Genomic DNA, 27,134 nt, shown 5'->3' with positions numbered 1-27,134 from the left:
TCTCATAATATCAAACAACACAGGACACCAACATTTACTATACTCCAGCAATACTGCATACAGAAACATATCACTCTTCTCCAACTCTAAGCAAGGGGCAAGCCCCCCTGCACCCCCCACTCCCCCACTTTTTAAATATATCAACTCCAAGATCGCACTCCACAAAAGAAAATGGCAAACATACCATTAAATGCTTCATGACTGCCTGTTGTAACCTTAGTCATGTTCCCTTTTAATTTTCTATACTACAACATAACTCATCTTAGTGTAGTGAAGTGTGATCTTGGAGTTGATACATGGTGGGTGCAGGGGGGCTTGCCCCCCTGCTTATAGTTGGAGTAGACTAATATGGTTTGTCTTTTATTTGTTTCTGTATCTATTAATGGTGGAGTACCTCCTACCACAAAACACTAACATATGCGAGAGATGCAATTATACACCCAAACTGGAAGCTAAGCTGTCTCCACCCAAGACTGAACAGACAGTAAAGAGAAGAAGGTTAACACTTGCACCACACCTCTAGCCGCACACAGACCTACCAAAACAGCACCGGCAAAAATTACATATAAATACACAAAATCATACTCAGAGGCTCTAAATAAAAACCTGCAAAAGCATCAGAGACCTCCAAAGCAGACACTCAAACAACCTGCACCTCCCGTCACAAACCAGACAACACATAAAACACAAAATCAGTGTGCCGCACAATCACAGCCCTTAAGGTGAAATAACATACCTAACACACTAGTAATAGGTGACTCTAAAGTCAGGCACACTGACGTCCCACTAACTAGGCTGTACATGCAAAAGGTTACTGTTAGCTGCCTGTCGGGAGCCAGAATCCACCACATAACACAAGCACTCAGGTCACTCCAGAACAAGTACAAATATGACTCTGTCATTGTTCATGTTGGTGTGAATGACCTGAGATGTACCTCCCTGGACTACATAAAAAAGAGACATGGAAGAGCTCTCTGATCATGTAGCCCAGGCTGGTATGACCCTGACCTTGAGTAGCATCCTGCCTTCACCAAGAATGATACCTCAGTATAAAGAAAAAAATAATAATTTTCAACAATTGGCTAAGCTTCTGGTGTCATTCAAAGGGGATCCAATGTCTGTCAGCCTGGGACGACATGCTCGACAAGCCGCATTGCTTTGTAAGAGACGGCTTGCACCTGTCACCCCTAGGCTTTTGAATACTGGCCAAGGCTCTTGCTGCCCCCATAGTGCCTTTTTTAGGCAAGGCTCAAAAGTCAAACCCACCTCCGTAAACAGCACAATTAACAAAAACCTGAGGGTTATGCTACTCAACGCCAGGAGATTAAATCTCAAAATGCACGTGCTCAAAGCACTCCTCAGTATAGAGAATGCCGACATCTGTGTAGTAGCTGAAACCTGGTTCAAGGCTTCAGAGAGCACCCCAGCACTACCGGGCTACAACTCATACCACACATTTCAGCCACAGAACACGGACCGAAACACAAAAGGAGGGGGTGTATCCATATTCATCAAGGATACCTACACCTCCAGTTTAGTGGTGCAGCATGATACCTCTGAGATCATCCATGTGCAACTACCATCGGGCAAATCTGCAATGCAAATTGTGGCCTGCTACAGATCACCCTCCATGACCCAGGACCACCACTCCACCTTTCTGGAGACACTGGAAAACATGAGGGTCCTACCGAACACCCTGATATTGGGTGACTTCAATTACTCTACCATTCACTGGGAAAACTACTCGAGTACAAACTCCCAGGCCCAGCGCTTCCTGGAATTCATCAACTCAAATGCCCTGGGTCAGTTGGTAAACTCTCCTACCAGAGGTGAAAACATATTGGACCTGGTCATCACCAACATGGGCGGCAGGTGTTCCACACAGGAGGTCACCCCGTCACTGGTTAGATCAGACCATAAACTAATCACTCTGGATGTCCACACCCCACCACCACCCCCAACTAAGGAAACCATGGTAAAAAACTTTTCTAAAGCAAACCACCTTACTTAAGACAGAGGTGGTAAGTTTCACAGCCCCCACGCTACAGGATAACACTGCCCAAGATGCAGAAACATTTACAAATGCACTCTATGAGCACCTACAAGGATGAATGGATCATGCCATCCCTAGCAAAACCAAGACTCACTCCTCTAAGAGAAGGAAACCAGTTTGGTGGACCCCTGCCATAAACAGGCTATACAATAGAAGGAGAAAACTAGTTCAGAAAAAAAGCAAATCCCAAGAAGGAAAAACATCCCTGATCAGTATCAGTAAGAAACCAAGGTCCCTCATGAAATCATCCAAGGCTAACTTCGAAAGAAAAATAACCAAGGATTCAAAAGATAACCACAAAGCTTTCTTTAGCTATGTTAAGAATCTAAGTGGCAACTCACAGATATGCACTGAACTGGTGCAAAATAGCACAAAATATACTGAACCTACTGATATTGCCAACATCCTGGCAGATAGATTCAGTGCAAACTTCACCCCCTCTCACCTCTAAAAGGGCCCACAACAATACCGGAAAAGTGTAGTGTCCCAAAAATCACAGATGCACAGGTGAAAACAGCCCTTTCAAAAGCCTAAAACACAGCATCAATGGGACCAGATGGTGTCCCAGGCTGCGTCTTGTACTAACTACAGAACGAACTAACCCCTCACCTAAACACGCTGTTCAACCTCAGCCTCTCCACAGGCTACGTGCCCATAGAATGTTGCACAGCAATGGTTATTCCTCTCCACAAAGGAGGGGCCACAACTGACCCTGGTAACTATCGCCCCATAAGCCTGACTAGCCTGGTCTGCAAGGCTATGGAGCGCATCATCATGGAACTCATTAACAAAGACATTGAGAACCTCCAAACACTTGACCTGACTCAGTTCGGCTTTGTTAAGGGCAGATCATGCCTACCAAACCTGGTTGACTTCTTCGAGGCAATCACCAAGGCCATAGACGAGGGAAAGGTGGTTCACACATCCTACCTTGACCTCGCCAAGGCTTTCGACACCATTCCCCACTTGGCTATTACAGAACAACTCACTAGCCTGAACATAAACCATTACGTCATGAGATGGGTTGCCAACTGGCTTACAGACAGAACTCACACGGTAAGAATAGCAGGCTCCAGGTCCGACTCTAAACCAGTCACAAGTGGTGTCCTGGAAGGCTCGGTCCTGGGACCTCTACTGTTCAGCATATACTTCTCAGAAGTACAGGCAAACCCAGGAGGACTATGGCTAACCAAGTTCACCGATGACTGCAAACTGGGAGCCATAACTGACTCTCCGGCTGACACGGACATCCTTCAAAAGGGCCTTACTGAAACGGGCACCTGGTGTCAAAGTCATGGCCTCAAGCTAAATGCCAAAAAATGCATAGTCATCCCTTTTGGGAAAAACAAAACACTCACGAATTACCACATAGGTGGCAGCCCCCTTAATACAGAAGAGGTAATAAGAGGTCTGGGGACCCAGGTAGTTAGTAATCTCTCCTTTGACAATCATATTGCCAAAGTAGTTAGGAAATCCTTCTATGTGGCCCATCTAATTACTAAAGGGTTTGCATCTAGAAATAAAGAGGTTATAGTGTCCTCTATTCGTCACTCATTAGACCCATCATAGAGTACAATGCCCCATTTGGGATGTACCTCACAAGACACTTCCAACAGCTGGAAAGACCACAAAAGTACCTCACCAAGAGGATTACTTGCATCAAACATATGTCCTATGCAGCCCAACTGAAAAAACTCCAGCTGTACTCAGTGGCATATTGCTTACTCAGAGGTGATCTCTGCCTGACTTACAAAGCCATGTCCAACTCAGAATTGATGGACATGCTCCACCTAAAGAAATCCGAGTCACTGTGAGCCAAGCGCTCTACTGAGCTAATCCTCGCCAGAACAATAAATAGAACATGCTGGAAGGATAGATTGCAGTCACAGAGACTCCCCATGCTTTGGAACAAAATTCCAGACTACATCAGGCAGAGCCTATCACTAACGCTCTTCAAGAGAAACCTTGACGAGTGGATGGGTAACAGAAAATACACCCCTGGGATCACTTCATTGGCTTTGCTTGACAGAGGATCAGTTAATTAATCAATGGGGCGGCGAAAGCCGACACACTCTGGCTAGGCTTAAAAATGCCCTCGGGCAGATAGCCTAGTACCTACCTATGATGTCCTGTATTTTTTTTTCGATATGAGATTCAGTATTTTGAGTTTTCAGTATTCTGAACTTTTGAGATTTTGGACTCAGTCTTTTGAATTTCGAGATTTTGAACTTTCGAGATTTAGAAGTGGACTTTATAGATATATATATATATATATATATATATATATATATATATATATATATATAATAGATATACATACATACACACACACACACACACACACACACACACACACACACACACACACATACACATACACACACAAACACACACACACACAAAGTGTGCATATGAGACATAAATTCAAGTCCAGTTCTACAAGAGAACCAGAGGAGTAAAAAATACCAAACTAAAATACATTTACAGTTTGATTAATTAATTGATTGATTGATTTGTATTTATAGAGTGGTTTTGGTGTATGCTTTTTTTGTCTGAGGAAGTCTGGGTATTATCCCAGACGAAAAGCGCTTCACATTAAACTTAGAGTGGTTCGAGTGTATCCAGCTGTCTTCCTTTGGATTATTTGTTTTCTGTGGTTTTTACCTTAGTTCCCCTTGCAAAACTGACTGACTTTTTTTTTGTGTTTTTGTTGTCATGCTCCGGGATTATGTTCTGGAGCATATACGCTTGCTGGTTGATGTTGTAAATTTGATCAGTTGGTGTTAATTATATGTAAGTCAAATTAATGTGAGTTAGATCATGCATGCTTCTCTGTGCACACACGTGTGTGTGTGTGTGTGTGTGTGTGTGTGTGTGTGTGTGTGTGTGTGTGTGTGTGTGTGTATAGATTGTAGCAGCTCACTTGGCTTAATGTTAATTTGCTAGACCAAATGAACTGTGTACTGCTTTTCCTAAACTTTCGTTTATCCAAACATCCATGTTGCTGAATTCTCATTTTGCCAAAACAGGGTGGGGTCTGACAGTGCCTTGCATGCCAGGCATAGACCTCCCCTCAACAAGCTGTAGGTGACAGAATACAGGGATAGGGCTTTGAGGCAGTCTGTAAAGGACATGTTATTTATGCCCTGTATTCTTCTACTGAGAGGTTATACAGTGATATTTGTGCTACAATTAGCAAAATGTATGTTAGGGGTTACTATAAGGCATTGCACACCTGGCATACTGTGAATATACAAGTTAACTTCAATTGCAGTTTATAAACTTTGTCACACAAGCAGTGATCCCAAAATCCCCAAATACTACTGTACAGAATGGGATCACAGCAAACTCACGCTATTATACAAAAACAGCAGTGAAGCGGTTCAGCACAGCAAACTCAAATTATTATACAAAAACAGCAGTCAAGTTGGTCAAGTACATTATTAGAATGGAAGGCTAGGATCTCACATCTGAAGTATTTTGAAACTGTACACTATCTAGAAAGCCGAAGATTTTTTAGATCATCTTCTGGATGGTGCAGAAACAATATCGGATACTACTTACAATCTATGAATGGCCTGTAATTTTCAGCTAGAATTACCATTGTCATAAACTGTACATTCTGAAACCTTTTGTGATTATTTTTACTGTTGCTTTGTGATATTTTCATTTATTCGCTCTAACTGGAGTTTGCCCATGCAATATTGTGACTGAAACAATAGAGTCAAAGACTATATGCCTCATCTTTGGCACACAGTGTGACTTAGTGGCCACCTATTACTTATATGTTTGGATGTGTAAAGTCCAAGCATCCTAAGCAGCCTCACATATTTCTAGTGAGTGAGAAGTGTTTTAGCAATATGGAGCACTGAAAATGTTAGCCATCCCCATGCAAATGTAAAAGTTATTTCACACTTTTTTTCTCCATACTGAAATTGCAGGTTTACTTTATTAGCACTCTACATTCAGTTCAACAAGACTTTTTACTTACAGTTTTTGCCTTTCTTTCAGCCTGACCATCTAGCTGTCCTGATGGCCTCCAATTTACACATTCATTCTGCTATCCCATGTGATACAGATTTGTAATGTAATGTAAGGTTTAATTAACAGTAGCCAGAAAGAAATGATGAAACCAAATATTGTAAATTAGATAGAAAATGCTTTAATTCTGAATTAACTGGCAAGTACAGAATAGCTGACCATTACGTTTTCATATTATAATAAATTAGATTAAATTAGAGCCTAATACTCTGCATCTACATGCTGGCCACTCCACATGATTTACATAACTATTAGCTGCATCATACACTATACACGCTAAATAGTACATAACAGTTTAATTTCTTGACTCATTATAATCAATAATTTAAAATCCTTTCACTGAAACTGTCTTTCATCTCAGATGTGCCAGGGAGGATCCAATCTGCCTAGTGTGATGGGAGACACCATCTTTTGTGATACCAGGTATGGCTAGAACTCATGAACAGAACCGTGAAGATTTTACCCAGCACTTGACATTTATAGACACTACTAATAATCAAAACTGTGAGAATATTTACAATACAGCAGTATTCCAAGAGAATGTTCTCAAAGGAGTTCGTTGCAAAGAAATAGGCACACCTGCTTTCTTAACAAAAAACAGCATAAATCAACACGTATGTTCACATGCCAGTACAAGAAAGTCAGTCTGCAGACCATTACAAGCATAACCAATAACCTATATTCAAATACTTGCCAATAACTAATAGTCAAATAATTTGTCTGTTTCTAGAGTACAAATTGTAGAAAATGGAAAAATAATTTTGTCATGTCAAGGAACTCCATAATGTGTGCATCAGGTAAAATTCAGTAAATTTTAAATGTCCTCCAGTTGTATTAAATGTTTCATCTATTCTTTTTATACAGTGATGCTGTTATTTAGTTAACCTCCCTAAATTAAGATTTTAAGGCAGTAATCAAGTTCCGTAAATGCCTAGCTTCTTTAGATTCACGGGTCATTTTAGGTAGCCTCCTTGCCTTAACTGAACACTTGTACAACCTGGCATAGCACCATATATCATTACTTGATATCCATCACAATACTTCTTTTGCTTTATGTTCATATTGTCTTTTGTCACTTTAACTTACACTGCCTTATATTACATTATTTGCATAAAGTTCTCCTATCATTTTATGTCATCATCTGCCCTTAAATCTAATACTGACACTCTCCCAATTTCCATAGCAACAAATCCTATATTTTCATATTCACATTTTAAATAAAAAATGCCAGTCATGAGTGTGTACTGAACCTCAAATTCCACAACATATTACTTACCCACAGTCTATTTACCTTTTAGGCTTTTCATCCAAAAAATGTATTTAACAAAAATACAATATCTACATCCAGATTTCAATACAATTCTATCACACATACTTACCTATCTTCATTTTCTATACTATTTTAGTTTAAATCTAATCTAATCTGCTGTTTCCGTTAAGTTTTGTGTAGCCTCATCTGAATATTATCCAAATGGGTCATTCATCTGCTTCACCATGTATGTACTCTGTCCCATATTCATCATCATATCCACCATCACTTTCTTCAATCTGTCATTCACCTAGCTCCATCCTCATTACCCCGTCCTTTCCAGCTGTCAGAGCCATTTCAATATTCCCACCTTTTTCCTTATCTTGGAACTTCCTCCAATCCTCTCCTTCCTTTTCATGTTCTTTCTTGCAGTCACAGCAAAAACACCTAACTTTCCTACACTTCATACATTTAATTTTACAGTTATTAATATTATGCCCGTTCTCTCTAAACTCCTCCTGATGCCTTCCAAGTTTCACTACAAAAATAATGTTTTAGGGTCCCCCATACTGCAGTACCCTACTTGCACCAGCAACATAAGACTAAATCAATGTGAGATGTTTTCCTGCTCCATTTTAAGATAACTTCAGCATCTCATCTCCTCCCACTGCATGTATTTCATTCATCTCCAGTCCTTTTACCATGTTTAATGTCTTTGCATACATTTTTTTTAAATAAAAAGAAATATTCTGTTTACTTATTTCATCATTTCTCAACATCACAGTTTTGCAGCAACGTGCAAGTTTTCACCTGGCAAAACATATTTATTCCAGGTATAACAATATTTTCTCACATGCTAACACACTTTTCCATTAAAGAAAATGTCTCAAAAGTGAATTCATAAAAATATTCCTTTTCAGGGTGTATAAACTGGTCTTACATTAGGGGCTTTGAACTCTAAGAAAACAACTAATATAAAACACTAATTGGTTACAATGCCCTTTTTCTTATTCTTACCATAGGTTCTTCACAATTTTCTCTTCACTAACCACACTTTTATTCTGCTCTTTCAGCTGAGACAGGTACATTGCATGATATGTAGATACTCTACTTCTATTTATCTCCTTCACACTCATGAAATGAAGTATCTGAAACATCAAATTCTACTTCCTGTAACTGTGAAATTGGAGATTTCCCCAAAAGTCCTTCCGCTGCTTCTCTCCAGGATAAAAGCAATTCCTCAATAGATTTATTTGTTAAATTAAATTAAGTCTATTTTTCATTTCTTCAGACTGCAAGTCAGAAATCCGCACTTCTGAAGTGGTGGGTAAAGAAAACTCCTGTTGGTCAGTACTGATGGAGTTAGGTTTCAGAAGGGACAGCACAAGAAATGGAGGATTACTTTCCAAATTTTTCCAAAATGATACAGTATTATCCAGTTGTACTGCAACATCAGCTTTACTGCTCTCCGTTGAAAAAGCTGTTTTCTTTGCTCTTTGTAACTACACACCAAAGCATCTGACATCATGCACACCCTCTTAATCTCTCTTATACTAGGAGGAGAAGCCTTGGGAAAGACACAAGAAAGGGGAAATTTCCCCAGTGCCCTGGCCAAATATTACCTCATCAGTATAAATGCAGTTATAGGTCTAGTGGAAAAAGCTCTCTCAATGAAAGTGTGACGACCCACCACTGGACCAGTAATCAAGGAGCCTCAATCATCACAACTAGCACCAGTGGGGGACATACACTGGGAGGTTAACAGGTACACACAGTATTTGCAGATGCAGCTAGCTGCATCAAGTGCAATTTCCCTTAAGGGCACACAGAGACCACAGCCAGTCCAGGGCTGGTTTCTCCCTCTTTCGCCAAATCCCCAGTAAGACTCTCCACTGGCACAGCTATAGAGTTGAGATCTCAGCTGAGTGACCAAGCAAAGACCTACCAGCACCCTCTCTGTCCAATCAGTGCTTTGCATCCCTGCCCAAGTAGCTGACACACACTTTTGTGTTTGAGTCTCTCACACACACACACACACACACACACACACACACACACACACACACACACCTGGGAAAAGCTTTCACAAGTTTAATAGTTATCCCCCCTTATGCTCAGGCTATAAGGTATTTTTACTGCCACCAGTCACTCCTGCCAGCTACTTTAAGGCCCTTAACAAAGGATGCCCAATTTTACTGTTTAATATTAACAGAAATGATAGTTGGACCAAGAGCAAGATTAGTAGGAGTGGCCCACACAATGTCACCAAATAAATATGCAAGTAATCTTAAAACTTAAATATCTCTACACAGATCAGCCACAATGAAAGGTTAGATATATTTAATAATAAGTAATAAAAGAACAAGACAATACTAACTATATATTCACAGTGACATCAGAGTTCAAAACCACAGGAAATATTTAAAACAACATTGCAGGACAGATTCAAATGAATAAAGAAAAACATCTAAACTAAGCTTTGCTATATTCCTTACCATATCTCAGAGAATTACTCTAACCCTAGAAACTTACTTAATTAGAGCAAGGCAGATGCTGTGGTGACTGGCTCTTTTCAGGTCCAAGACAGAATACAGAATGCCATGTCTAACTAAGAGACTTCTCAATTTAATATCTCAAATATTACTCCTGGGATAGCTTGCAGAATGACATAATTTCTTGTCATCTGACTCTATCCCAGGTGAAATCCCCCACTGCTGGAAGCTGGCAGTATTTAGCATCTACCTGTGAAAATACATAGACCGCAGATCTTTGGCAGATGCTGGAAGTCATAAATAAATTACAATTACATCCCCCACACATTTCAAGACTAGTAATTTTTTCACCCAAGAAACAATACAGAAAGCGCCATAGCACAGACATTATGTCTGTAGCTACCTTGAGACTGAAAGATACCATTTTTTATTGTGTAGCTATAAAGTAATTTAATTTCAGCTATTTTTCTGAAGTTAACCTCCTGTATTCCAGTTTCCACTGATAAAATATATACATTTAAACAGTTACAATAGTGCATGTACATGTCTGTTCTATTCCACTAGGGCACAATGTGGTTACATTTCAAACATCATTTTGTAAAAACCTTTTCAACACACCCTTCTGTACCAGCAGTTTGATATACACAACATACAATTGTAATACATTTGTAACATAAGCATATTATATAAATCATGTTGATATTCACAAATGACATATAATTATTTACAAAATTCCAGATAGCTGTGCTGGCAGTATCCCCCTTTGTCACACTCCCCCCCCCCCCCAAGACTCAAGCTAGTTTTTCAAGTGACCCTTGAGAAACATTGCTTGAAAGGGATGAGCCTATCTGGAAATACATTACACCGTACCTTGTCTTGAGATTTCAGCTGCCTTTGCATTGCAGACCCAGTACAGTGTTACACTGTCATATCATATGCCTGCAACACTAGGCTTCACCATAGTCATTTGGGATTTTGCTGGCTGGCTTTCTGCAGCCATAGGTCCCCCTCAGACTCCTCCTGCCTGTTACTGCAACTACTCAGCACAAGGGCCTCTCTATCATGGTAAGGTTTTATCATGTTAACATGGTACAGTTTGTGCCCCTGCCTCCTGCCTAGCAGTTCTACAATATAGTTAACATCACTGACCTTCCCTACCACTTTGAAGGGGCCCTCCAAAGCTGCCTGTAGCTTATTATGTCTGATAGGAATGAGAACCATAACCTGCTGCCAACAGCATACTCTCTAGCTCAGCATTCCTGTCATACCAGAACTTTTTCTGCTGTTGGGCTTCTGCTATGCTCTGCTGGGCCAAGCCACAAGTTCCCTAAGCCTTGTCCAGAGGTTTAGGACATATGCCACAATAGACTTCTTGTGGGATTCACACTCACCCTTCCACTCATCACGAATCAAATTTAGAGGTCCTCTTACACTATGTCCATACAGCAACTCAAAGAGTGAAAAATCTATAGATTCCTGGGGCACCTCTCTGTAAGCAAACAACAGATGGGGCAAATATTTGTCCCACTCCCTCTTAAACTGGTCTGCAAATGCCTGTAGCATGGTCTTTAGTGTACAGTTTAACCTCTCCATCAGACCATTAGTCTTGGGATGATAGGGGGTGGTCTTTATGTACTTCACCCCACAGTGCTTCCACAGACAAGCCAGCAGGTCTGACATGAAATTGGCACCTCTGTCAGTCAGTATTTTTGGGAAACATACCCTGCTGAAAATCTCTAACAAAGCATTTGCCACCTTTTCTGCCTCAATGGAAGACAGAGTCACCGCTTTAGGGTATCTGGTAGCATAATCTACTACCACTAGGATATACTTCTTTCCTGTGGAACTTGGGGTACTCAGAGGCACCACAATATCCATAGCTACCCACTGAAATGGTTCCTCAATCACAGGCAAAGGCACTAAAGAGCTTTGGCCTTGTCACCTGCCTTACCTACCTTTTTGGCATTGCTCACAGGTCCTGCAGTACCCTGTTACATCCCTGGAAATCCCAGGCCAATGAAAGTTCTGCATAAAATACATCTCTTGGTACACTTTATGCCCATATGATCTGCAAAGAGAATATCATGGGCTATGGCTAGAAGTGGCAGATGATAGGCTCTGGGTACTACCAACTGCTGTATTACCTCACCTTCTAGCCTCCCTCAAGGGTCCACTCTCTATACAGTAAACCTTTGTCCCAGTATACAGATTCCCCTTTTCCTTGAGAATCATGAGCCTCCCTGGCTACCTCCCTCAAGCCTTATAATGTAGGGGCTGACAGCTGAGCCTGTCTCAACACTCTCTTTGTAACCCTTCCCAGCTCCCCTTCCACAGGAAGTCTGGTATCCCCTATCAGCCTGGGTACTACTACTCACCTCTGCCCTTGCAGTCGCTCTGTCCAAGGAAACATCAGTACCCACAAGCAGCTGTGGCTCACCTTCAGTTTCACTGGTACAGGGTAGCTCCCTCCCTGAGGTAGCCACCTTACCAGTCCTGGCTTCAAGTGTGTGGTCAGTCCAGGTCTCTCCCAGGCTACCAGACCCACATGCTTGTCTCCGAGCCTGACTGCATGTAAATGCATGCACACAAGGTACTGTATTATCAAAATCATTCCCTATCAGGACATCTGCAGGTATCTCCTCAAATACACCTACTTGCTTGCTTCCTTTCCCACCCTCCCAGTCAAGGAAAACCCTAGCCAAAGGCATTTGGAATTGGGTCCCTCCTAAAGCTCTGACTGGAGTAGACTGCCCAAGTAAGCAGATTTCCTCTTTAACCATTGCAGGCTTCACAATGGTTAGGTCAGAGGTTGTGTCCCTCTTAGCAATGGCATGTTTACGATCTACTAACATAGGATATAACATCTTCTAGTAGTTTGGTGCCCTTGTTGTCTGCAGACAACTTACCACTGACATTCTGTCATTCCCACTTACTGGCTCCCCTACCCTTTGTTCCCTACATTGCCTCCATGGACATCTATATGCTAAGGACCTCAATGGTTACATTTAAAACATTTAACCCTTGATCCTGTCTATGTACCTGAACTAGTGGCTTCCCCTGTTACTGGCAGACTCTGTTGGGGTAGTCTAGACTGCCCACCATGGGTCCCCTTAGACCCTTGTGCAGCACTGGGTATCCTTTCCTGTGCTATGATGCCCTGCTTGCTAGTTATAGGTCACCCTTTTCCCCCAACTTATCTGCAGTATTACATTCTCTATCTGCCAACCAGATTCTCTTGTCCTCAGGGGAAACTGCTAAGGGCTTATTCCCTCACCAAAAGGTCTGCCAGCCCTTCAAAAGTAGTGACCTGACACCTACTCACCCACCTATGAAAATAAGTGCTTAACTCAGCAATATATTCACACACACTTTCATCTGCTTTGCTCCTGTGCTCACAAAACTTGTTTCTATAAGCTTTAAGTGTTAACAAAGCATTCAAATAAACAATGTTAATGATATTATAATTTAAGCAATCAGTATCAGACAATTTAGAAATAGCAGTTACAGCTTTACCATGGAATAAGGTGGTCAGGAACCATACCCAGAGCCCTTGGTCAACATTATACTGTTTAGAAACCCTTTCAAACATACGAATAAAACTATCAAAATGATCACGGTCTGTAAATTGTGGAAGAAATTTAATGACCTTCATTGTTTCTGGGTTTCAGTTATTCCCTTCCCCATAACCTCCATGACCTTGGCAAAGAGTCAGCATCTCCTTTTCATGTTGCCTCTGCCTCTCATTTTCTTCAGCCTCCAAATGCTTCAGTCTCTCATTTTCTTCAGTCTCCAAACACCACAGTCTCTCATTTTCTTCAGCCTCCAAATGCTAGTCTCTCTGCTGATTTTATTTCCAAATGTTTGGCCTGCAGTTCAAGTCTCTTTAACCTCATATGAATTTTTTAGGTCCTCTGAGGAAAACTGAACTGTCCATTTTTTGAGAGTTGTGCATCCCCAAGGCAATTTTGGTTGTTCTCCTGGTTGCTGGTCTGTGATGCAGCTGTGGTTAAGGCTACAATCATTTCTCCTTTAGTCAGACTGGCATGTCCCAGTATTTTGGCTTGGCACATCTCAGCCAAATGGTTCCTGGCCATAATCCTCCACTGACATCCTTGCCTGCTCTCCCTAACTAAGCTAACAAAAAATAAATACAACTATTGTGATATGAAACTCTGAATGTTCAATGTGTGGCTGCTTACGAGTACAAACACCATCTTTAGTGACCACTGTTTACAGGCTACTGGAGTTCAATATTCACACCAGTGAATCCCAATATGTGGGTATCCCACCACTGCCACCAATAATGTTGATGACTCACCACTGGACCAGTAATCAAGAAACCTCAATCCTCACCACTGGCACCAGTGGGGGTGTACACTGGGATGTTAACAGGTACACACACACTATTTCCAGATGTAGCTGCCTGCATCAAGTGCAATTTTCCTTAAGATCACACAGAGACCACAGTCAGTCCAGGGCTGGTTTTTTCCTCTTTCTCCAGATCCCCAGTAAGACTCCCCACTAGCACAGCTACAGAGTTGACATCTCAGCTGAGTGACCAAGCCAAGATCTACCAGCACCCTCTCAGTAGAAACAATGCTGTGTGTCCCTGCCCAAGTAGCTCTCTCACACACACACACACACACACACACACACACACACTTTGAGGTTTGCTTTACACACACACCTGGGAAAGGCTGGAACAGGTTTACTAGCTATGCCCCCTTCTGCCCAGACTATACAGTAGTTTTTACTGCCACCAGTCACTCCTGCCAGGTACCTTAAGGACCTAAACAAAGGGTGTCCAATTTTACTGTGTAATAACACAAATGGTAGTTTGAACAAGAGCAAGGCTATTAGGAGTGGCCCATACAGTATCACCAAATAAATATGCAAGTACTCTCAAAACTTAAATATCTCTATACAGATCAGCCACAATGAAAGGTTTAAGTACATTTAATATTAAATAATAAAAGAATAAGACAATACTAGATATATATTCACAATGACATCAGAGTTCAAAACCACTGGAAATATTTAAAACAACACTGGACAGTCTCAAATGAATAAAGAAAAACATCTAAACTAAGTTTTGCTAAATTCCTGACTATATCTAAGAAAATAACTATAACCCTAGAAACTTACTTAATTAGAGCAAGGTAAATGTTGTAGTGAGTGCTTCTTGTCAGGTTCAAAACAGAATACAGAATGCCCTGTCACACTAAGAGACTTCTCAATTTAATATCTCAAATATTACTGCTGGGATAGTTTGCAGAATGACATTATTTCTTGTCATCTGACTCTATCCCAGGTGAAACCCCCACTGCTGGAAGATGGCAGTATTTAACATCTACCTGTGAAAATATATAGACCACAGATCTTTGGCAGATGCTGGAAGTCATAAAACAATTACATTCCCCCCACATTTCAAGACTATTAATTATTTCACCCTAAAGACAACACAGAAAGCTCCCTAGTACAGACATTATGTCTCTAGCTGCCTTGAGACTGAAAATACCATCTTTTATTGTGTAGTCATAAGGTAATTTAATTTCAGCTATTTTTCTGAAGTTAACCTCCTGTATTCAAGTTTCCACTGTTAAAATATATGCATTTAAATACTTACAATAATGCATGTACTTTTCTGTTCTATTCCAGTAGGGCACACTGTGGTTACATTTCAAACAGCACTTAGCAAAAACCTTTTCAACACACACTTCTCTACCAGCGGTTTGATATACACATGACATAGTCCTAATACATTTGCAAAACATGCATCTTATATAAATCATGTTGATATTCACAAATGACATAATTATTTACAAAACTCCAGATAGCTGTGCTGGCAGTATCCCCCTTTGTCACACATCCTATATAAATCATGTTGATATTCACAAATGACATAATTATTTACAAAACTCCAGATAGCTGTGCTGGCAGTATCCCCCTTTGTCATACATCTTATATAAATCATGTTGATATTCACAAATTACATATAATAATTTACAAAATTCCAGATAGCTGTGCTGGCAGTATACCCCCTTTGTGACAGAAATTATGCAAAGTAAACAGTTAAATTATTTACAACTAAATAACTACCCAAATGCACTACAAACCATTAAGCTAGTATTGTATTAATAACTCAACAGGAAAGGAAACTACTTACCCATGTCTGGGAAACTGAATCCAGGACCCCTGCATTCTGTGCAGTTGTCATGTTCACTCAGCCAACAAGAAGTCTCTGAATTAACAGTTGGATACCTGCTCTATTTTGTTTAAACACACAGGTATCTAAATGCAGTATAAACCATTAACCTAATATTGTTATTAACAAGTGAAAAGGAATGGAAAATACTGATCCTTGTCTGGGGACTGAACCCAGGAACCTCCAGATTCCATGTGGTTATAATTGCCACTAGATGAAAGAGTCTTTGGACAGTTAGGTATGTTCATTTGTTTCTCCTTTCAACTAGGAAACCACAATGGCATAGAACAAGTGGAGAGGGGTAAGGAGATCTGGATGGGGAAGTAGGGGTAAGAGGGAGATTTGGATGGGGAAGTGGAATGTTTATTTAACATTTTTTGACCAGGAAAGTCCAACTAGGACAGAGTCTATTTTCAGCAGAGGCCAGGGGAGAAATGCTGCAGATGCATGTCTTTGGAAATCCATTTAAATCACAGGGACGGGTTTACTGACTCTTACTGCCATCATGCAAATGTAATATAAAAATATCTGTAACTTTAAGGTCTATTATGTATTAACTAGAATTTTATTCATCACATAACTCATTAGTATGTTGTTACAACACTGCAAATTTTACAATAAAGAAAGCAAAATTCCTACACAAAATAAATAACTTTATTAGCACACAAGAGAGACAGCTAGAACTTTTACTGTAGTGAAATATATACTAGATATTCTATGGTATATGTGGCTGAAAGTAACTGGTACTTGCAGGAACTCCGCATGAAGGGAATGCATAAAAGTCTAAGGCTAGTTTTCTCACACAGCAGCTTTCTTGTTTGTTATCTGTACAGTAGACAGCCATATATGCCAATAAGTGGTAAAAGACCAACACTATTCTCCCTATCACTGTACTTGTATGGCATCAAGTACTTCTTTACACTGTCATAGCTGCATAAATGAATTTTAATTCATTTAGAGGAACTGGAAGAAAATACTTGTAGAAATCGTAACAGAGGAAATAGATACATTCCGCTTGCTAGGTGGACAAGTTCATTCACTGCAGCCTCTAGAATGAATTAATGACAGCACATAGACTATTGGCTGTTACAACAAAAAACTTTGAGTTACAAATGGAACAGACTATGTATAGAAGTCACTCCTGCAAGTCCTATAGAGAAACTGCCAAATTACTGCACTATGTTTGTTGAAAATCGGTCTTTTTAGAGCACTTAAGCAGACTCCATTCAGGAGCTGAATTTCGTACACCAGTCATAAGGCACTATCTATTCAGGATGCCACACCAGCCAAATACTCACCCTACCTTAGCAAGTCAAAATGTTCCCACTCTTAGGCTATGGAGCAGACTTCCAGAGGTAATAACAAGACACTTGCTGCTTCCAAGATGAGCATATGACCTCAGCCACTAGACAACAGCTGAACTAGATATCAGCCAGAGCTCTGCTTCATCAATAACTCCAGGCTTCATTTCTTTGACTACAACTAGTAGGTCTTCTACTCTTATTATTGCTAAGTAGGATGCCAAAGCACAACAGTCCACCATGTAAGGAATAATGATGTATTTCCAAGTGAAGTTCCTGGGGACTAGATGTTGCTCAAGGCTGAAATACTCTTGCATATGTGTGGTTTGGACCACAAAAAAGGCCAGAAGGGAAATAAAAGCATGCAATTTCTGGATCTTATTTGCATATAAATATATCAGTTAAAACGCATTGCTAAGCACTTTCTGTTTGGAAGTGACCAAGACAGCGTAATTTCACAGCATTAAAGCACATCTGTTAGGGTTGCAAACCTTGGCAGAGACTAACTCTACATCTCCTTCCCTATCCTCAGTACATGCACCATTGTCATATCACTATGACCCATTCATATCTGATACCAGCATATAGAGCAATACATAGAGTTAAGTCTCACAGAATACACTACCACTGTGTGTCTACTGTAGTGCTGCATTCTCTTCTAACTTTGTGCGATCTACTGTCTACACTTACACTGCTGCATCTTTAGGATGGGAGGAGTTAGGAGGGAATGCAGCACTGTAATAGCACTGTTGATGGGCTGTATATAGGTCGCCTGTATGGCTGTGCTCACACCTGGCAGTGATGGTATGAACATAACAAAAAGGCATATGGGATGAGGCTCTATAGTCTGGGTCTGAGACCATAAAACATAATCCTGTCACTGTTTCTGATATTAAATTAACTCTACTATATTAAAGGTCTTGTTAAGAAAAATAAAATATCACAAACATACACATGCTTATATGTTTGCGAGCACACATTTATACGGTATATTATATACTTACTTGCATATACAATGCATTAATATACAACTATGAGATGGACAGAATAACCACAGACTGACTGAATGCATGAATGTGAGAAGAATCATCCATTCATTCTATCCATGCTGTTGCATAAAGAAATACTTTTTTTAAAAATGTATGTACTTTTGTAAGTAAATGCCTAAACATATTTCTACACTCCAAGAAATTTACTAAGGTAAATAACAACAAAATATTCCTTATACTTTCTCAAAAAGAAAGGAACTTCTTAAAAAACTTTCCAATTATCCAGTTATGACTAGCATCATCCTGCTGAAATTACAGAAATTCTGAGCTATTGCCTTGAACTTTAAACATGGCAAAACCAGGTAAAAATTTATGACAGATAAAGGAGTTGTAGCCTGACATTCTTTGACCCAGTAATTTCCCCAATTGATACTGGAAAAACAAGTCAGCATATCCACTTCAATACTTGTATTTCCCGGTCAGCAAACCTTAAGGTACACCTGTCACATCAGTCCCTAGCTGTTGGATTCAGGTTAGTGTGTTCAGAGGACAAACCCTAAAAATATTTTTTCCATATGTTGACATAACATTGTTGCTGAAACGGGGCCTACAGCATGTAGCCAACTAACAATATCAATAAAAGCATGCATGTTCAAAGCAAAGTAGCTGATGCAAAAGCACCCCACAAATTAGTGCTTAATCTTTGTATACACATTTTCTCTGTTAGCCATAATGCTATGCTATCAAACTGTTTTATTTAATTCTGGGCTGCCTTCTCATCCAGACAATCTATAGTCTCCTTTCCTTCTGTCAGTTGATTTAAAGAATGGCACTTCATAAGTGAGCAATTTTCCTTGTGTTTTAATAACCAAAAGTAAAAAAAAAAATAAAAAATTCAAAGCAACTTTTCTGAGTATCATGGTAGAGATTGGCCACACAATCAAACCTGACATTACAATCAGCAACAAAGTTGCTTCACTTTAGAGAAAAGGATGTTTCTTCCTTTGTAGTAACTTCTGTTGATGAAAGTAGTTTATTGATAAACTATGCAGCGTTGGACAATTGATATATCATTCAGACTGCTTTCACAGTGAAATTCCAACTTACAGTGATCAAAGTTCACAAACAAGTCCTGCAGATTCTTGTTGGAAATTTTGTGAAACTGGAGTTATTGCCAGGGTGGTACCCCATTCCCACTGTGATGGAGAGAGAACATGGACTACCTTGAATCCATGCCTTCATGCTGTCACTGGACAGCACTGTCACTCATTACTGCAGGCGATGATAGTTTATCCCCAAGCTGCTAGAGAGGCACAGTCATGGGATCATAATGGGGAAACTGTTAAAACCATAGAGAGAGCACTATTTAAGAAACTGAATTACCAACATCTGATTTAAATAAAAGGTGAGAACAAAGTGCTTCTCATTTATAGGGTACAAGAAATGTGGCAGTCACTGCAGGGATGGAAAATGTATTATTTGCTGATGTTCTCATTGCACCTAGTCATCCCACAGAAAATCATATTTTTTCTGATTTATAAAAACTAATACAAGTGTTAACCATTGCTTTTTACAATATCTCAGTCCTATTAATGCTCCATCTAATGCAGCATTTTAATTGTTCTTTCCAAATGTAAGCTTATATGCAAGTGCTGCATCCTTATTCATCTCAAAATTTAGTATTTTTAATATTTTCCCAGATTTCAGTCTTTCATTTATCACAAATGTCACAACATAAAATATCAGGCTGTACTAGGACGATATATAAAGTCAGTGACATTTTAAACAGACTGGTGTTATGCGTAAATACAGTAACAAACCTGCAAGAAGTCACACAAAGCAGTTTATGTTCACATTCTGTAAAGATGCTTGAACAACATGAACCAATCTGTACTGTGCTATCAAGTCTGTAATTTCCATGGAATCTCACTTCTCAAAACATATTTACTATTATTAAGTTGTACCCATAAAAATGTATTTTTCTAGAAGGAACATCCACACACACACACACACACACACACACACACACACACATGCAATACAGTACGCTTCCAAAACAAAGTATGCAAACTTTGTGATGCGCACAAATGCAAACATGCACACACATGTATATACTGTTTATAAAACGTCATGAAGAAAGATAATACATGGACAATGGCTGTGAAAAGAGAATTGTTTAGATGACATAATAATAGTAAAATATAAAATACTTATGTTGTTAAAAGTTTAAGGGCAAAGTATCTATTCAGATTTTCTTTTCTGTAACATTTTTTTAATGAGAAAATAAGATAAATGGATTTCTAAGGGCCATGCATTCACACACAAGTAACAACAGTGTATACAAGATAAATCTTATTGCACAAGCTGCATTTATTTCCCTGCTTTACTTAATGTGAATATTAGTAGATAACAGTCGTTACATCACTGCAAATGACCCTTACAGAGTAAAAAAACATCCATGTTATGTGTGATACAAGATAATAGACCTTACAGATGGGACAGCTCCCACAGACTGTAAGCAAAGCTACCACTGATTCCTGCCCAAAACTTGACCTAGGCTAACAGCTGTCCTCTATGACTGCAGTTCTAGAACAACAGAAACACGACAAACCATTACAGACTGGTGCTTTAAAATGTTCATTTATCTATAGTTAAGGAGGAATATCCACAAAAACCCTGAAAGAGCAGACGATCATATCAACAAACAACCACATGCATATATGCATACAGCAACTCTACTACCAAAAGCTACACAAGACACAAAATATTTAACACAATATGCGTTTGTCTTGCTCTCACCATTCCTCCCCGTATCTGCCAGAACGTTCTTTGTGTGTAGCGGAAAGCAATGACTGGAACCCCCTCCTCTGTTTCTCCCGGTGGTGTATGTTTCTGCTGTTTCACCTAACAGTAGCTCTACTCGGGGACAGCAAAGAGTAATCCAGCAGCAATTTACATTATCCTTCAGACTCCAGTGAGACTGCCAAATTGGCACGTGCGTGCACCAGCGCTGCCTCTACTGTATCCCGGGGTTTCTCGGACTGCAGCTGCTTGCAGTAGATGTGTTCTGATACCAATTCGCCTCTAACCGCTCTTAAACTGTGATGGCCCGGCTAACCTATTACCAGGGGAATGAAAGTTGTAAATGCTCAATTCTATATTCAGCTATACTTCCTGCAGTAATGTTCAGCTGTGCCCATCACATCCACATGCCCACAGATACATGCAAATATAGGTAAGGACAGTAGTGCATGAGAGGCAATTGTTTCTTTATGGTTATAGCCTCAGTAATTCTCCATCCAGGCAGGGGTTAACCTGCCTGAGATTCCCTGAAGGAGAAGAGGATTATTGGAACTGCTCAACAAGAAGCCTAATCGTCTGAGTAAGACAGCAAGAGAGAGAGACCCTTTGTGTTCGCACGTGTGCTGCATGGATGACTCCTACTTTTTTTCTGACACAGTGATAGGCTGATACAGTTATAACACTATTTCTGACATAGCATATAATAATATAACAGTGGCCTTTAAACTACAGACTATCTCTGGGAAGAATGCTTAGCATATTTCTTAAAGGATGACTGCTCCATAATAAATTTGTTTCTGACAGTGTTCAGGTATTTTAAAATTTAAACAGGTTGAGAAGCAGGCTGAAGATGTAATATTTTGTTATACCAAGAAATTTCTCTAAACGCAAGTACATCAGAATGCCTTCTTGGAGTCAGGGTGTAATATTAAGAACAAACTTTGTTTGCGAAAAAGAACATGAAACTGATAAATGTGGTCAGATTATGTGTAGAGATGAAATTCTGCAGAATGCTCCCAAAACCTCAATTATTGTTTCAAATTATTCTTATCCCAGCCAGCTGCAGACTCGCGCCTCTGAGCGCAGATCCTTTTATCATATGCTTTTCATTAAGAAATCTGTTAATGGCAGATCTGGTTAACCTGCACTTCGGGGTACAAAAATCATCGCGGGAGACTGCAACTGGAATACTAGTTGCAGCTTTTGACTCTTTTTTTAATTATTCGACGTACACAGTCACCTGTCAACGCTTTAAGCTTGAAGTCTGGAAACAAATACCCTAAAACCTTCAATAAGCAACCCTGAGCAAGTCATTAAATTCATGTGACAAGATGCCACATCTGGAAATAATATACGAGTTAACCTGCTCTTAATTAAACAATTTAATTTTCCCTGGGTAATGCTGTTTGGAATGTTTTGTAATGTGTACTTCCTTCTTTAAAGATTGCATAGTTATTCTAATCTTTACGTGGTGGTAGTAAATCTACCACTTTGTTAAAGCAACAGTTTTCCAGCAATTTCTCCTTTTTTCAGTTAGTTTTTAGGGTTACCAACAGTCCCTCTTTGAGCAAGATAGTCCCAACTTGGGTAGCTGTGCCTTGCGAAAAATACTGAAAAATAGCAAATGTCCTGAGGTTTTAGGACAGAAATATCTCCTAAATGTTCTTTACTTGTAGCATCAAACAATTATTTTGTAACTGAAACACATAAATGTTGTATGAAAGAGTATAAGCAAATCAAGCCCTTTAAGAATAAGCTTTTATTTTGGCAAAAACCTTCAGACCATTGCAATAGATGCGGGTATGGTTTGTCCTGCAAAATCTCGCGTTCATACAAAAAAATGTCCCACTTTGCGCATTTGAAAAGGTAGCAACCTTAGTTACTTTGCATTTATTTTAATATGTGTACATATTTTCATATCTATCAAGTGTACCTCATTACCAGGAACGACGTTCCTTATTTGGGGTCTTAAAGCGTACATGTTCCTCAAACTTCCACATTGAAGGAGACTATCGCACATTCAGTGATAGTCATTTTTGTAACAGATATTCAAGGTAAATAGAAGTAAATTATATTAAGTCATTAAAAATTTTTCTCCAAGTAAAATAAACACATTTTAAGCTCCCTACTTGAAGTTGTTTATAAACTGCTACTAAGTGTTGCACATGTTGCCCATTTGGTTCACATTATGAGAGAGTGCTCCTAATTTTGATGATGGAAGGTTTGAGAGCTATACGTATTCGACAACCTTCACTCCTTGGTAATGCATTTGGCTCTGCAATCTGCATTCTAAGGAACAAGTATCAAAGCTGAACATCTTCAGACACATAGAGTACCTCTTTGTTAAATTTACAAGTTGTAATTTACCGTAGGTTTGCATTTTTGCCTTTAAAACATGCACTCAACTACAATTAAAACTACTGTTTTGTGTTTGACCTAATGCTACTGACAGAGGTCAGGTCATCATGCCGCACAAACACGTTAGTGTAAATAATGTCACCTTTTTATATTGCTTCCCCTTACAGGAGAACAGCTAAGTTAGGCACCATGCAACTTGCTGTGTTACACTGTTGAAGGATCTGGTTGAGAATCATAACTCAAACTATGATTACAAAGTAACATAGAATATGAAGAGATATAATGATGTCTGCATTACCAAATTTGCCTAGTTACATACTTACAAATAAGCTGTAGATCTTACCCGATAATTTAGTTTCATACTTTTTCCCCATCATCTTAACAGTTGCCTCATAATTCATTCTCCCATGGGCTGTTGAATTCCATTACTTTTTTGTCTTGAGGCTTATGAAGCATGCTGTATTTATCTACTCCCTCTGTGAGATGTAATAAATCTTTGCAGTGCCCTGACCTATCCAACTCGTAACTTTATGTTTCCTTGTTCTTGTATACCTTATTATCCGAAAAATATATTCACTGGACCTTACATCTTTCCTTAAACTATTTAAAACTTTCACCTCACCCCTACCCCCTCTGCCTTCCATCATTCAGAATATTCATTTTCTAAGAAAAAGTTGCTATCCTCTAAACAATCCAGGCCATCTTATTACAATAATAAGGTTTCCAGAGCAGCACACACTAATATATTGGTGGAAAATATTTTTTTCTGCGGCCAATGTTCCTTCCTTTCCTTACTTATTTGTATATCCTTGTGAAATTCACTCTTACCATTTCTAAGTTAATTTCATTTGTTACTGCTTTTGTTCATTCTCCAGGAACGTAGTACTACCTTGAGTTTTTTTCATTCTCAGATGATCTTTTCTTGTAAATTTAAGTTGTCAGCCAGGCTTACCAGATTCCTTCTCATCTTTCCCTGCTTCTTAATTATTAACCCAATTGAAAAAGGTTGTGTCATCAGCAAAAAGTTGCATATTGATTTCCCAACCTTATACTCTATCATTTACAAGGACATTGATTAAGACAGTGAACAACAGGTAAATCTGTCATTTCTCATAATTCGTAAGAATCCTTTCACTCAGTAGTGTCTGTTGTAATCATCTGTGCCCTGCTGTGTAGCCAGTATTTAACCTATATTATTATGCTAGGAGTGACTCCTTTTCATTTTAATTTGTTCACAAACCTACTGTTTGCCCATAAGTCAAACGTGTTATTGAAGCAGATCAAGTCAAATGCCCTTTTAAAGCTTATAATACAGTTAGCCAGTCAAAGAAACTTATCAGATATGTCTGGCATAATCTTACTGTAATGAATCCATGTTCCTTATATGCAGTGACCTATTGGCTTCCAAGTGACTTACCATCTGAATTCCCAATAAGGGGGACAGATTGAAGGGTCAGAAGTCTGTAGCATCTGTCCAGCCTCATTCATGATGAAATAGGAACACATTTCCCCTATTCCCTTTTTCAATAATATTACTTTGCTTCTATGACCCTAGGATTTGCAAAAATGATAATTAGTCATTCTACTGCTTTCTGCCCCAGCTCTGGAAGACCATGTTACCTTGGACACCTGTAATGTTTATAATGTTTTCCGATCTTTTTTGCTCTAGATGAATGGAATGAAACTCTTTATTCTAGGCCCTTCTGCTGATGAGATAGTGTGTCTCTCTACCTCAGGAGACAGTCACCTTAGCAGCAGTGCCATTTTACTGTCCTTCTTTGCCCACTGTAGATATTTTGTTTAGTTTTGCTATCAAACCCCATCTATCTCCCAGCTGTTGCAGTTTGCTACAGTTTAGACCACACACCGAATGCTACAGTGCTCAGGTTTGATCACAAATGCAATACCGGCTTTTAAAAGCAGGTATTGCACTAAAGAGTGATCAGGACGATGGATGGCCAGAGCAGTTTCCCTTTTCACCCCATCCTAGCTACACTACTGGGGGAGTCATATAGTGACTACTGTATATGTTAAGTATATTAAGGCAAGAAAGTATTTTTTTCTTATTCGTAATGAACGTCTGGATAGAAGTAAGTTAAGGATAATATATCTTTGTGATCTTGGGCTGATAGGGTAGGGAATTTAAAAATGTATTTATCACATTATATGTAGAATTAAGATAATAACTTTCCATAGTTTTATAGAAATTACTATCTAGATCAGTGTCCTTGGTTTGAGCTATAGGCAATTTTTAAGCAAATAAGCTTGATAAATAAGATTAAATAATGAAAAACATGGGAAATTGTAGTTTTCATCTGTTTTGCTAAGTCATTAGCATTTTTTTCCATTAGCAAAGACTTTCACTGGGAGACAAAAGCCTATATGTGTAAACAGTTAACCATGGGAAGACAGAACACTGTGTTCTGGTGAAATGTAGAAAGATTAATTCATGCATCTGCAGTCAATGGCTGCTTTTTTCATTGCCAACTTGGGTATGAAAACTCTGGGCACAAGCAATTAATTATGAGAGATATGAACACTGTCTGCTGAGTGAATTGTACAAGGTACAGGGTAATTAACATGTAAAGATACAGTGGCAAGCAGTTCAGTGAAAAATGAAGTTTGAAACTGTGAGAAGTGAATAAGCTATACAAATATCTGCATTTTCAGTAGCCTTAGTAATGTAATACATTTACTATAACAGTGCAAAATTTATTTATTTAAAGATATCCAGTGTACTTTTCTTTATGGATAATAGTTAATGTTTACTGAAGGCAAGCAAGTAGTTTTTCACATCTGGGAAGGGAAGGAAATTGAGATAAGAAAGTAACAGAAAACTGGTGTAACTGGGACCACAGACTGTATCATGTGTTTTAGCATGGCTAAGCTTAATTTTAGATTAGGTAATGCCTGTGTGTATGGCCATCGATTTGGACTCACTGCTCCTATTTAGACTGATGAATTTCATTTTCTGAAAATGTACACATTTGTGTGTCTTTGTTTTAAATTAAAAGGTGATGGGATTCTGAAAATGTATTGTGTCTTTTTGGACTTAGAGAAAGCATATGATAGGGTGCCTAGAGAGGAGTTGTGGTATTGTATGAGGAAGTCGGGAGTGTCAGAGAAGTATGTAAGAGTGGCACAGGATATGTACAAGGGTAGTGTGTCAGCGGTAAGGTCTGCGGTGGGAGTGACAGATGTGTTTAAGGTGGAGGTGGGATTACATCAAGGATCAGCTCTGAGCCCTTTCTTATTTGCAGTGGTGATGGACAGGTTGACAGATGAGATCAGACAGGAGTCCCCATGGACTATGATGTTTGCAGATGACATTGTGATCTGTAGTGAGAGTAGGGAACAGGTGGAGGAGACCCTGGAGAGGTGGAGATATGCTCTAGAGAGAAGAAGAAAGAAGGTCAGCAGGACTAAGACAGAATATATGTGTGCGAATGAGAGGGAAAATAGAGGAATGGTGACAATGCAGGGAGTAAAGGTGGCGAAGGTGGATGAGTTTAAATACTTGGGATCAACAGTTCAGAGTAATGGTGAGTGTGGAAGAGAGGTGAAGAACAGAGTACAGGCAGGATGGAGTGGGTGAAGAAGAGTGTCAGGAGTGATTTGTGACAGACGAGTACCAGTAAGAGTGA

General features: G+C 39.4%; 1 protein-coding gene across 4 annotated transcripts in view; it reads right to left on the bottom strand.

Moving 5' to 3' along the window:
* Positions 1–21,740, bottom strand: part of DRP2 (dystrophin related protein 2) — a 4,029,288-nt gene extending 4,007,548 nt beyond the window's left edge. For 3 of the 4 annotated variants that reach the window (XM_044057116.1, XM_044057114.1, XM_044057115.1), the window contains exon 1: positions 21,130–21,729. The gene's annotated coding sequence lies outside the window, so the exon portion shown is untranslated. Of the gene's footprint in view, positions 1–21,129 lie in introns of all 4 variants that reach the window. The other variant, XM_044057118.1, reaches the window with a different exon arrangement.
* Between the last annotated feature and the right edge of the window lie 5,394 nt (positions 21,741–27,134).

This window comes from Protopterus annectens, chromosome 15.part0 (assembly GCF_019279795.1).
Source record: "Protopterus annectens isolate FY-2018-M chromosome 15.part0, PAN1.0, whole genome shotgun sequence".
In the NCBI taxonomy this organism is placed as follows: Eukaryota; Metazoa; Chordata; order Ceratodontiformes; family Protopteridae; genus Protopterus; species Protopterus annectens.
The sequence above is the reverse complement of the archived record's forward strand: the minus strand, read 5'-3'. Positions and strand labels throughout refer to the sequence as shown.